Here is a 13,251-nt window from a genome sequence, read left to right on the forward strand (position 1 = left end):
AAAAAAAAAAACATTGACTTTAAGATCTTTGCTGAGCAGAAATCAGAGGTTCAAACAGCTCCTGGGCATAAGATCGGTTTTCACAATGTATTCTGAAGAAGGCACAGAGGTCAAGACTAATTAGAAGAATAAGTTTTAAAATAGGCAATGTTACTGGACTGTGTTTTCTTGAGGTGTCTATGGGAATAAGAAGCAAATCTGGCATGAGAGGTTGCACACCTCTCAATGCCTTGCTTATTTTCTCCTGTTACTGCCCAGCATAGGACCACATATGGGATGCCCCTGGGAGATCAAGACCCACTCATTCTGACCATGGAAGTGTTCACAAAGAACATCAGTGCAAAAAAGGTGAGGAAAGATGGTGGCTGCTCAGTATGCTTTTTCTTTTCTCTATACATTAAGGACCACTGAATTTGCAGCCAGGTCTCTGTTAATACTGATTTCATGTCCTCAGCCTTCTGCTCTTTTCATGCCACTGTACATGCCACTGCTGACCACAGAGCCAGTGTAGTCATCCTCATTCTGTTTTTCTGCTTCCAGCTAAGACCAAAGTGAGTACAGCAGGAAATCAGTTCAGTTATCTCAGCTAAGCAGTCCTCAAAGATATCCTTGAAGGACCTTTTTGGGCAACACCATTTCCTCATCTCTAGATCCTTCATCACATCAGATCAGGTTGCTTAGTTTCATTCAGAAGTTCAGATGATTAACATCATTTTTTAATTTTTCCTGCTTCCTTTTTGCTCCTCTGGGACGTCAGAAACTCATTTCTATAACAGTTAGGAACTTCTAATTTTACTCCTCAATTTATTTCTGAATACTTTATATCAATTTATCTTTCCTGACAATACTAGCCTTGACTTCAGCCAGCTCACCCACTCTCAGATGTTTTAAGATTTTTATGATGACCCCTCCATACCTTTCCTTTTGCAAAGCTAAACTAATCCTCTCCTAGCCTTTTTTATTACATTGTCCCTCTGCTCTTTTGCATATCCAATCTTTCTTTTGCATATCCTCTTTATTCTGAATTGAGCTTCCTTCAGTATAGGTGGAATTACCTATTTTAGATGAGTTTCTAAATATGGCCAGTTATAAAGAGCTCAGAAGGGATGGGAGTGCTGTGAACTGTAAGCTAGTGTACTTTGCCATTTTCACTGCTCCATCATATTGTTGGCTAACAGTTACCCTATGGCCCAATTGTACCAGAAAGGATTTAATTTTTGTCCTGTTCCCATGATAGCCCCCAGCTCATGGCAGAAATTCCTGTATCTAGCTCCTGCTGGCATTACACCATTTTACCTTATCGTATTTTCCACGTTACGTACTACTATGCCTTCATAATTACTTCTCATGTGATTATCAGACACTCATCAGTCAGTACTGGCAGTGCCCCTAAGTGTCATCTCCCTGAGAGCCTCACTGGCAGGTCCCTCTACTCAGCCAAGGGTGAAGGGCTGCTGTTGCCTGAGGAAGTGCACCAGCAGCATCCTTCCATCCAGCTGACTGTCAGCATAAAGCATCTCATTGTCCCCTATTTGGCCTGTGCCTTACTGTATTTATATTATTTTGCTAATCCTCATCCTCTTCAGCTTAGTGAACAATTCCCCATGTGTCACTATGCCAAAAGCTTTACTGAGTGCCAAAGAGATCAAATCTACAGAGTTATCCTTGTCAAGAAAAGTACTTATCTTGTCCAAAAAAAGGGATCAAGTCAGTCTGACACAATCTGCTCACACTGTTTCATCTGATTTATTTTTGTGATGTAAATCAATGCAAACCATGCACTTATCCATAAAGCCAAGTCATTGTCACTGTGCAAGCAAAAGTCAAAACATCTTCATTGGCAGGTGATCATGGTCATCACTAAGGCCAACCAAGGGAGCAGCCTTGAAAGAAAAAAGGCAAGATCTGTGGCTTCTTCTACTGTTTAATAGACCTAGAGAATACACTTGTATTCACATTTTCGCAACAGTTTCAGAGAATGTTAAACAAGGATACAGATAGTTCATAAATTTCCAGAACAATAAACATTTCAACTAACTTAGAATTTAACATTTGAAAGTTTGTGTGCGACATACACAGTCTAGCAGAAAAAAAAAAAAAAAGTGTGTTGTCTACGTAAAGCCAGTCTACTTATAACAAGAATTCCAGTTCCAGGCTTATTACTTGTAACTTAATTATTGGATTTTTGTAGCACTTGAATTTCAATTAATTAATCCTTTTGACTCCTTTGTTAGCTCAATATAATTATTCCCGATTTTTTTAAGTGGATAAAATAATAACAGCTGATTTAGCAGTAAGGCACACAGAAATTAAGATGCATTCTTTAACATAACAAAAACAAACATACCTTAGTCCTCCTCTGGTTCCCATTAATGGCCAGCAGAAGTACAACTGGAGTATCAGCCTTTGTAGCAGCAGCACTTCTTTTTTAAAAACCTTTTTCCCCATTTCTTCTATTCAGTGCTGTGATTTCCTATATTCTTTCACTTTGCTTGCTTATCTTCAGCTTCCACCTCTTGCCCTGCTGAAGGAACAGCCCCAAGAGTGTCCAGTTCAGCCTGGGCAGGACACACTGAGTAAGACAGAGGAGGTGGAAGACCCTAGGGGCTTAACGGAGTAGCTGGGCTGCAGAGCTGAAACGTGGAAATTTGTGGCAGCCCATCCCTAGACCGCTCAGAGGAACATACAAGAGTTGATGCAGCCCATTCCTGCCTGAAGCCATCATTAAAATATGGCCAGTGTGGGGGCTCGTTCAGCATGGAGCGTAACAAACACCTAGTAGAATCCCATGCTTCCTTTTCTTTCTGATGTGGTTTTGTTTTCCACCTACTTCTTAATTATATGATTGTTTAATACCACTCTTTCCTTGAACTAAAGGCGTTCTGCCATGATGGCCTTATCCTCATGATGAGACCTTAACTCCTGTCTATAGTCATTGCTCACTGTCAATGGACAAGGAGAGAAAGCAAAGGGAATAAGAAAGGTGTTCTGGTTGTTTTGCACAGCAACCAGAATCATTTACAGTCATAGTGAAGAAGAAAAACATTTTGGTAGGTACACTTGTCAAGAGATCAAACTTTCATATTCTCTCAGGGAATAAGATCCAGAATGTCTTCAGGATATATAAATATTTTAAGTTAAATGGGGGAAAGAAGATTTTGTTAGTTGTCTTGAAGACAATGAAAGTTGTGAAATCCCAGCAGCCAAGAGAGTAATTTTTAACTTCTAGACTACTTCTCAGAGTTATTAAAAGACCTAATAGGCATGTATATATCAAAAAAATGATGCATACAAAATAAAGACAAGTTTAATGAGGTATGAACACTCTTAATGTCAACACAAAAGTCCAAAAAGTAGATCAGCACTGGAGTCTCAAATCAAGTGAGTAGGCACAGGCTACTTCAGAAATAAATGATGAACTCAAATCTGATAGATGCATGCCATTCCCAAACAGAACATGTATCTTTTAAACAGGTAGTCATATAAAGACACTTCTCTATTAGTCAGACTATGAAAGACAAAGGTCTGATGCATCATTACACAGTTGCAGTGTACTTAAACATTTTTGGTTACTACAGAATCAAAGCTATTTAATTCTAATGCAGAAGAAAAAACACAGTTAAGAAAATACAACATCACTGTAGTGAAAGACAGATCAGTAACTGTTATGTCTCAGTAACTCACAATAAATTATTTAAACCACTTGTGCTCATGAATGACCTTTCAGCCATTGCAAGACAAGAAAAATATTTTCTTTTTTTAACCTTCATAATTCAAATCCAAGTCCTTCTTGGGAATCAGGTGACCAAGACTAGGGATCTGGATCATTAATCTTAGACTCTGACTTACAGAAGGGCTATCAATCAGACATAAAAGGTGACACAGTAAAGTTGCAGTTGTCAGAGAATATGCTGGGCAAAAATCAGAGCAGATTATGTTGCTCAGCATAAATTTCTTAACATTTAAGACAAAATATTTTAAACTCATAAAAATTTACAGATTACTGAGGTTGGCAAGGTTTAGTTTTGAGGATCTTATTTTAACTGATAATAAATTACAAAAATTCCAATAGATTGCCTAAGCGTTTATTGCAAACCAGATATTGTGGACCAAGCTGTTACTTGAGAGTATCTAGACACTTGCTCCTTGTTATAAACAGTTCATCATATCTCAAATGCTTTTAAGAATCAAAGCATGAGTTTTCCAACACTCCACCAAGCTCTGTGACAAACAAGGCAAAGATACAGAAAAGCCATTGGATCATGCTGTTGTAAGGGGCTTTACATGGTGAGGTGTTGGCGAAGGGATGGTCCCATGCCAGACATACCTCCTTTCAACTGGTGCCTCAGTCCAAATGCAAGACATGCATACTGCAGGACACGCTGCCAGAGCAGATAAAGGAGGTGCTCCAGAGGACAGAGCAGGTTCCCTGTTGCCCATGGAAGACATCTTTGCAGAGCAGATAACCAGTCTTCAGCATATGGTGGACAACATACCGTAGCAAGTTGATGTGGAGATACTGCAGCCTGTGCTGAAGCAAATTTATTCTGAATTAGCACAGCCCAGAGAGGACCCATGCTGGAGAAGAGGGGAAAAAAATGAGGAAAATGGAGTGGCAGAAAGCAACTTTTATTCCTCAGGTGCTATATGGAACCCCTAGGTGCTATATGGAACATAAGAAATAAGTTAGATAAGCTGGAAATGACTTTGAGCTGATGGGGGGGAGGGGAGAGGAGGGTGGAAATGGGAGAAGTGTTTGTATTTTCTCTTTATTTCTCACCATTCAACTCTAACTCAATTTATCAAGAAATTAAGTCATTTTTCCCCAGGTTTAACTTGTCTTGTCCATGAGTGTAACTCATTAAGGATCTCCTTGTCCTTACATCAAACTATGAGCTTCTCATTTTATTTTTCCTCCTGGACTGTCAAGAAGAGGGAGTAAGAGTAGCTAGGTAGGCATCTATAAGCCCAGGTTAACCTACTACACCTCTATGGATGAATCGGTGAACCATGAGATCAATGTGTTTTGGAAAACTTGGGGGAAAAAAAAAAAGTTCATTAGTTCAGTTTTTGAGAACACAAAAGTTAATTTTTGGAAGAGTATAACTTTGAGTAGAGAAAAATACTCATTCACATATCCTTAGCAATTCTGCATCTCAGTTACTTGTTCTTCTTAAGCCAACATGAATTTCATTTTGGACAGATTTAAAAGAAATAAAATGGTGTTTCTGCTATGGTGAGTTAAGACAGTCTTTGCTTTCTTTTTTTTTTTTAAAAAAAAAAAGATAGCTTTCTCACTAATGGAAATTGATTGAGATTGATCAAGTCCAGTTCTTAGACAGAGAACATGGTGAGGAAATTCTTCTGCAGGGTATCAAATGATCTGGAAAAAGTGATTGCAACAGAGACAAATCAGCATTTTGCCAATTCATGCAGCTCCTGAGAAACTTCACCTTTAATGTGCAAGTTATATTCTTGGATGATTGATCTGAAGTTTTCAAAGCATATGTGTTTGCTACTCCTTACTATATAAATAATTCTCTCTCAACTAGTTTTGCTAGAAACAATGAAAATTCCTACACAACTGTTTTGAAATTGTAATAACTCAGAAGTTGGGAGGAAAAGTTTTTAGAAGAATGTGTTTGGAAGTACCACCAAAGTAATTATACTCACAGATGGTCTATGTATATGTATCTACAATAGTAGATTGTATTTCCTCACTCCTGCAGTTCTCTATAATACAGGATTAGCTGCCAAAATATGAAACCCTCCACATAAGTACCCAGAACATTAAACTACTTGAATATGATAAAATACAAATTATACCTCACATCTAGAAGTTGATATGCATAGATCTTGAAGGTAAGATAGTTCTGAGAACAATAAATAATAATGGCTATTTAGCATTCTTACACATCTTCGGTTTCTATGCCATCAGAAAGGTGAGTACTGGATACTGAAGGGAAATCAATGCTGAGGAGCTTTAGTAAGTGTTACCAAGTTTAAATGCATGAGAATCTGAGTGACAGTGAGGATGGAAAACAAAAATTAAAATTTAAACTTGTTTTAACCCATACCTATGAGCTAACTAGGGGAAAAACTGCTTGTATATACTTCCAAAAGCTGAGATCAAACTGTGGCAAAGCTCAGAAAACATAATTTGATGTTAGCATTGATTTCCTGCCCAACCCATGCTGCAGACCATTCTCAGTGTGTAGACCTGTAGAAGGTGACTGTCCCACTCTGGAACTACCACTTACTCTCCCCACTGACTCCTGGGCTGGCCCTGCGCTGAAAAGGACAGAATGAGGAGGACTGGAGGTGCGCTGTGTGCTGCTACAGCAGACCAGCTGCTTGTGATTCAAGAAATGTTGTAAAACATCTCTGGGAGGCTGTGATTAACACAGATTCAGTAATGAACCACAAACAGACAATAGAGCAGGAGTAAATTAGCAAGTGCCCATTAGTACAAAAGTGAAAGTGTCTGTGTTTAAAGCCCCACCCCTTCTCTGAGCCATAGAATTCCCATTCATCACTCACTGCAGAATGGCAAGTACTCCATTGATTCTTCAAGCAGAAAGTCAAAGCCAGTCAAGGCTTTTCATATGCTTTGCAACACCAGTTTTCTCAGTCTTTTTACAGCTAATTAAAAACACATGATTTTCCTATTCACTCCATACAGGAAAGCCTGCATTTCTGTGCAGAACCACTTCAGTGGAGTACGCCATGCTACAGACAAGATAGCAGCAAGTACTGTCCTGGAGAGATTCAAAAAAATTAAACAAAGACAATAACGTTTGATCATCATTAGAAGTCTTAACAAGTTCTCACAGAAGTCCTTTACATGTAGTCAGGTTTACCAGTGCAGCAAAATCATTGCAGTTCAACAGTGCAGGAGAATGATGTGACTGTTTCCCTGAGATCTTTATGTTCAGGTGAAAATTATTTATTTGGAAATCTGGTCCACATGGCTAAAGCTGTTTCTCATATGATCCCTGAAAAATGTTCATTTTTGTGCTGGGACAGCCGGGAGATGGAATGGTGTTTTGAAGGGAGGCAAGATTTTTTATATTTTTTATAATAGGTTCATTTTTGTGATCCACTTTGAGGGCCTTAAATAAAAATTGTTAAATGAACAGCCTATAAATGCTCAGGATCCACTCTTTGGAATTTACAGTATAATTAATTTTGTGGGAATTATGCTATTAAAAGGTTCATAAATCAAGAGCTTTTAAAACAGCTATCAATATGAGGCTAATTATCTCCATCAGAGTCACTTGTGGATTTTTCATGTTTCCTATGGTCATATTCATATCCAAATGCAGAAGTCGTGCCCATAAATTCTTCTGAGTCATACCACCAGGTAACATTATATATTAATCAGCTGGGATAAGAGCTTGAGAAACACACATCTGAAAAGCTCTTGGACCTAAAAGAGAGGTAGGGTAGAGGGTGTGGCATAGCTTATATCTTATAATATACAATGAAATCAGACTTCTAATTTTTCTTTCGTAGTTGTAATGCCATAATGGGATAGAAAGTACCACAATAATAGCAGGGCAATAAAGTCTTTGGCTGCAGCAAATGAGACCAAGCCCAAGTGCAGCAGCTGCAGAAATGAAGGAAAAGAGCTGCTTACCTTCAGAAGGCCTCAAGTATACAGTGATCACCAGCAAAATAAACACTTACTCCCACTTCCAACCCTTAAATGAGGTCTGGGAAAGGGTGGATCCTGGCTCCAGTCACTCAGGTGTATTCCATGCATCTGAACTCCCCTGCATTGTTCCTGCCTTCCTACCAGGTTCTCAATCACTGGTTCTGGCCGTGACTTAGCATTTTCAATACAGTACTTTATTCTTGACATTCTGATTGTGACTGATTTTAATTTCAACCATGCATTTCAAACTTGAGGAGAGTAGATTTAGGTTAGACATAAGGAAAAAATCTTTTACTGTGATGGTGGTGAGGCCCTGAAACCAGTTGCCCAGTGATGTGGTGGATGCCCCGTCCCTGAGACTTTCAGGGTGAGGCTGGATCAGGCCCTGGGCAACCTGATATTACTGTGGTGTCCTTGTTCACTGCAGGAGAGTTGGACTAGATGGCTTTCAGATGTCCTTCAAACTTTAAGGATTCTATGATTCTATTTTATTTTTGTCCGTGGGGACCTCTTTTCAAAGTTGTGTGCACAACTTCAGAAAATTTATTGGCAAGATAAAAGCCCTAAAGAGTTGAGAATTTTTTCCCACACACACTTTTCCCCACCAAAAATTCTAAGCATTTGAAAAGTACAAACAAATGGCTATGCTGACGCTGTTATGAATCTATTACACACTGATGTTAAATATAAATCACGCTAATAAATGGAAGATTTTATTGTGCATATTTTGTAAATATTTTATTTTGTTGTGTGAAGTCAAGACCTAAAACTTACACATGCTGATAAGCATGCATATTTTGTAGAGACTATAGTCAGCTAAAAAGTAGGAAATGACCCACTACAAATGTACATATTGGTAGACAGAGACTGTTAGATGTGCAATGTTAATATAAAGTGACCCAAATGGTTATTATATTAACTGCTCTGGTTAACTTTTTCTGTTTTGTGTTCCAAAATTTTTATGAAAAGAAAGGCATAGATCCTTTCAGATGCATTATATGAAGCCCTCAGGAAAGCAAATCCAGAATCTTATAGTAGCAGGACTGATGAAATTTTACAGTTTGTAGAGACATTTTTTTTCCAGAGCTGCCTACCTTGTAGCTGTTAGCTGTGCCACGGCAGTATTATGACCCTAAGTGTAAACACAAACATTACCACTTAGTGTGATGGTCTGTTATCTTTTGGCACAGCAAGAACTATTGTGTGTTCACTTGAGTGAAAAATGGCTGGAAAACCTCTGACTTCATACCACATCCAAAGAGGTTCTGTCAGTACAGGTTACATCGCTCACACAACCAAATCAATATGAGTCAAGAGCAGTGGATTAATGCTGTTCCACAGGGCTGTGGAAGCGTGGCTGGGAAACTGTAAGACCACTGGAGATCAAGGTGCAAATACCATGGAAAGCATAAAGGAAGTAGCTACGAAATGACAAGCCCATGAAGGACAGACTTTTTATATCACTGACCTCTGTGCAGAGCTCTCACGACAAGCTGCGTTCACACTGTTTGTACTTCTGTCCTGCTTTTGTCCCATCACTTAATCTTCATTCATTTGGTTGGTGTATAAGTGCTAAATGGCATAAGGTTCTACAAAATGTCAAATAAAATATCCTTCAGAAAGAAAATACGTAAAAGTTTAGCAAATGTTAGAAACCATTGTAAGCAGAATATGTTTAACCTGGGGGAAAAGGAAATTATGTAATAAAGAAACAATAAATATGGAAGGTTTCAGCAGTAGGAAAGGAGTCAGACTAGAAGCCACTAAAGAAGTATAAGGATCTTTGTCTAAGTGTAGATAACCTTTTATACTGAAGACAAGAATTTATTAATTCTAAAAAAATAACTTTATGTTAGAAGTGATATCATTTTCCAATATTGTGTTCCTCATGCCTTGAAAGTATATTCATAATGAGCTTTCGCAGCTAAAAATTTTGAAATTTATCTTCTGAAATTAAGTAAGATTTTCTTTTCTTTCACAGGATAGTCATATTTTTTACATTCTTTGAGGAAATTTTCTAGCTTTAAATGTAAAAATTTTTTACATTTACAGTGTATTTGCTTTCTCATATGTTATTTGTATATATACTCATATTCCCTTTGTAAGTCACCCTTTGATGTTATATTGTTCTTTATTTAGTATATTTTTAAGCTACGTAATCATTTTAAGTCATATGTCCAAATGACATTCAACACTATGCACCACATTACAAAAGGAGAATTTTCCTCTGCTTTATTTGGAAAATAGTCTTGTATTTTCTTCCTGACTTAAGTCTCAAGACACAGCAGAAACAATATTGCCAGTGTTATCAATATTAAAATGAGTAGAAGAATGCCTAAGAGAGAGCAAAAAATGTATCATAAAATAGTTCTTTTTCATGTATTCATTAGTTTATCTTCAGTAATGCTACTTCACACTGCCTTAGTGAGATGAAAGAAGGATTGGTTGCAATGGACTGAATTTTAGGTATAAGGTGTTCATTCAGAACAGAAATAAAAGCTCAATTTTTTTTATCAAAATAGTTGTTACATTCAATTTAAAAATTTAATACATACAAAAATAGATAGGTACATAGACAGATATCAGGTTTTGAAAAATGCTGCAATTTTTCATGCCTGTGTATTCTAAAGAATTATTATCAGTGCAAGAGCTGGTGTGGCTGGGTATTTACAAGTTGTCACTCAGTCATAGAATCATCAAATAATACAATCATGAAAGTTGGAAAAGATCTGCCTACTCTAACTGACAGCCCATGACCACCATGCCCATTAATTATGTCCCTCAGTTCCACATCCATCCTTTCCATCAGTGCTGGACGCAGGCTAATGAGGTGATGTTGGAGCAAGAATTCAAACAAATTTTGGTTGACAACGTCAAACATCCTTGGACAGGTATTATTCAGCTACCTGAAAACAAACCCTAAGAAAGCCTCCTGACAACTCTTTCCATAGACATCAGCATACAACTTGTACAAAAGGCATCATGTGTTTGAATGAAGTGTTTTGTTTTAGTATAGTTACACAGCATTAGAGTTACTCCTTATAACTCAGTATCATCCATCTCATGAGTGAAATACAGTGAAAATTTATTATTTTTTAAAAAATCTTAAGTATATAATTACATTTAAATGTATTTATTTTCTACTTTAAGTAATGCTTTTGTCTGAAAGGTTCGTTGTTTCTATTATCTAAACAATGACTTAAAATTCAAATACTATGCATCATCATAACTATAATAATATAATTTTTCTTTCTGAATTATGCTAAGCCTTAATCTATCATGCAGAGAAATTGCCAGTTCTGAAAAAGTCAAAATGGTTCAGAAAAAAATATTAAAATCATACAATAATTTGTTCCTCTTCGTATTTTTAAGATACTCTTCTGGATCTGCATTATATTTCAGTAGTGGAACATATAAAGATTTTTCATTTTTTGTTGAGGGAAGTTTTACTTGAAGGTATTATTTTTGGAAACCCGAGCATAGCAAAATAAACTTCCTTGTATTACTGCTATTGTGAAAGAATGTAACTCTTTGTAAATATTAAGTTAAGTGCATTTCAGTATCTGAAGTCATAAAACCTGCATATCTCTCCTTATGCTTATGGGTTTACTGTGCACTTGGAACCATTTATCATTAATGGGTAGTCTTTTTTATTAATATCCATAAGTTGCACTAATTATAGCAGAGCTCCTCAGATCTGGTGTGAGAGCAACGAGTCCTGAGAATCTGAATCTGAATCTGGATGCTATACTGTCCCATGGCAGCAAGCAGCTAGTATGTAGGTACTTGTAGACAGAAAGCTGCCATTATCACTCACCTGATATTATTAAGGCAGTAATAATAAAGCAATAACAAAACACACACAAAATAAATGTTATTGTTTGGTCTACTGGCATGCAAGCAGAGAGAGCTGTACAGAGGAAGGCCAGATGGTTACTCACAGATGACATAAGAAGCAGGATGAAAGGCCTGATCCTGCTATCACTATGTCAGGGCCATTCTCATAGAGAGACATTCATGTTGTCATGTCCCATTGTAAACTGGGGCACAGTCTAACCTGTCACAAATATTAGGCAAAGATTAGGGTTTGCAACCACTTATCAGACATGGTTGTGTTTGAATAGAAAGCAAGAAAGAAGAGGGGAAAACTACTAAGCTGATAAAGTAACATGTAGATGCGGGTGAGAAGAGAAAGGAAGGGATATGCAGAAAAAGTGAGCTTCTCATCCTAAACACCTGCCAATATGCCTCACTGGCATGATACAAAAACTTTTAAAAGTGAATTAACTTCATTTTAAAAGCAAACAGATAAGCCAGAATCTTCCTGCTGTAATGAAAAACTTCATAAATAAGTTTATTAATAAATCAGGATGTTGCTCAAGTGAATAATTTTTTCTTCTTTAGAACATATTCCACCAGCAATATATATCTCAAATAACTAGAGATGGAAATATTTCTGAGATAATAGATTCCTTTGTATGCTTTATCCAGACTGAACATGTCTTTTTATATGATATAAGGGAAATAAATGGGTTACAGAGAAGACCTTGAATGAGATACTCATGTTCACTTCCCTTGATTTGGCTCTGATAAAATAGGGATTTCAGTATAACTCTCCCAATGTCCAAAAAGAAGCAAGCAGCAGATTTTCTCAACTATATATCTTTTACCTTGTGCAAAACAGGAACTAGCTTACAAGCTCAGAAGCTTTTAAGACATAATGTTCTAGGTCTTCCAGATACACTGTACTCAATAGGAACGACAGTTATTGAATTTTCCCTTTGCAGCTCTATCATTGCTAACAGAAGTAAAAACTGAATGAAAAGGAAATCTATAAGGGACTAGATCTGTACATTTATTTTCATACAGAGGGTAACCTAATTCATGCTCAGAGAATGCCTGTGTTCAGACAGTGTATGTTGCACAATCAGTCACAGCTGAATAGAAAACATTTAATGCACAAATTTTGCTGCAATATGGTTACATGCTGTTCTACACATAGATGCATGCATCTGAAAGTGTATCTTAGACATACAGAGAAAGCTGAGGTGCTCAAAGGCTTCTTTGCCTTGGTCTTCACCGGTGAGAGACCCAATGAGATCCATCCAAGGGTTCTCAGGGAACTGATAGATGAAGTTGCCACGCCACTATCCATCATATTTGAAAGGTCATGGCATTCTGAGCAGATATCAGGAAGAAATTTTTTACTGTGAGGGTGGTGAAACACTAGACCAAGTTGCCCAGAAAGTCTGTGAATCCCCCCTCTCTGAAAGCATTCAAGGCCAGGCTGGATGGGGCTTTGAGAACCCTGGTCCAGTGGGATGTGTCCCTGCCTGTAGCAGGAGAGTTGGAACTGGATGATCTTAAAAGTCCTTTCCAATACAAATCATTCTATGATTCTATGACTCTCTGATACAGGTCTCTCCAAATTAACACCTCCTATTTCCATGGAAAATACAACAGCTACAATGAGCACAATAACACTATTTGATAGAGCAAATTCTCAGCTCGATAACACTATATTTCAACTTAGTTACAATATTTATTTTCACCAAGAAGGAGCAAGATCTTGCATGCCACACTCCTAACAGTCT

The 13,251-nt window shown here is 37.4% G+C and overlaps 1 long non-coding RNA gene across 1 annotated transcript; it reads right to left on the reverse strand.

The window, feature by feature from the left end:
• Positions 1 to 1,732: 1,732 nt before the first annotated feature.
• LOC109366406 lies at positions 1,733 to 7,724 on the reverse strand. The gene is made up of 4 exons (XR_002112717.1): positions 7,640 to 7,724; positions 4,328 to 4,531; positions 2,348 to 2,524; positions 1,733 to 1,883 (listed from the first exon to the last, which is right to left on the reverse strand). It is a non-coding gene; the product is annotated as an uncharacterized LOC109366406 (long non-coding RNA).
• Positions 7,725 to 13,251: the final 5,527 nt, after the last annotated feature.

Source organism: Meleagris gallopavo, chromosome 2 (genome assembly GCF_000146605.3).
Source record: "Meleagris gallopavo isolate NT-WF06-2002-E0010 breed Aviagen turkey brand Nicholas breeding stock chromosome 2, Turkey_5.1, whole genome shotgun sequence".
Taxonomy (NCBI): domain Eukaryota; kingdom Metazoa; phylum Chordata; class Aves; order Galliformes; family Phasianidae; genus Meleagris; species Meleagris gallopavo.